Raw genomic sequence first — 1,273 nt, 5'->3', positions numbered from 1 at the left:
GTCACTTTATTTAAAATTTTTAAATAATGTAGTGATATATACACAATTTTAGTAGACGTTATTGGGCAGCAATAAAATATATATATATTTGAGCCATTCTGTTATTGCGATCGATCGCACCCAATAGAATGTTGAAGTCCAATATTCTGTTACTGCGATCGATCGCACCCAAGGTGCGATCGATCGCAGAAACAGAGTCACCACTCACATCCTTGGCCGAATGCAATCGATCGCACCATGTGTGCGATCAATCGTACTCTTATTTTTTTTTTTAATTTATCTACCTATTCTTTAGGGTCGACTCTTGTCAACCCTAATACCTAAGCATTAGGGTCAACTCTTAGAGTCGACCCTAATAATGCATCTTTAGCGTCCACTTTTAGTGGACGCTATTGGTAATAAATTTTAATTTTTAATTTTTTTTTTCATATATCGACCTACTCTTTAGCGTCGACAAAAGTCGACCCTAATAATGCATCTTTAGCGTCCACTTTTAGTGGACGCTATTGGTAATAAATTTTAATTTTTAATTTTTTTTTTCATATATCGACCTACTCTTTAGGGTCGACAAAAGTCGACCATAATACTTAAGCATTAGGGTCGACTTTTAAAGTCGACCCTAATAATGCATCTTTAGCGTCCACTTTTAGTGGACGCTATTGGTAATCAATTTTAATTTTTAATTTCTTTTTAATATATCGACCTACTCTTTAGGGTCGACAAAAGTCGACCTAATACTTAAGCATTAGGGTCGACTTTTAAAGTCGACCCTAATGATGAATCTTTAGCGTCCACTTTTAGTGGACGCTATTGGCCATCAATTGTAATTTTTAATTTTTTTTTTTCATTTATCGACTTAATCTTTAGGGTCGACAAAAGTCGACCCTAATACTTAATCATTAGGGTCGACTTTAAAAGTCGACCCTATTGATCTTTTATTTGATTTTTTTTTATTTTTTTATTTTTTATTTATTTTTTCCATCTTTTTGCGTATTGGTGTACTATAAGCATCGACTATTGTCGACGCTAAAAGTTTTTTTGGCCCCAAAAACGTTTCCCGCCCCTTTAATAATTCCCGCGTGTATATTAGGGTCGACTTATTAGCGTCCATTGAAAAGTGGACGCTAATAGTCAAGCTTTCGACCCATTATTAGCGTCGACTTTTATGTGGACGCTAATACGTGACTATTAGGGGCGACTTTCGAAAGTCGCCCCTAATAGTTGAGTATTAGGGGCGACTACTAAGTCGCCCCTAATAAGTCGCCCCTAATGA

The sequence above is a fragment of the Corylus avellana genome, chromosome ca4, assembly GCF_901000735.1.
Source record: "Corylus avellana chromosome ca4, CavTom2PMs-1.0".
Lineage (NCBI taxonomy): Eukaryota > Viridiplantae > Streptophyta > Magnoliopsida > Fagales > Betulaceae > Corylus > Corylus avellana.
Note: the sequence above shows the minus strand (reverse complement) of the source record.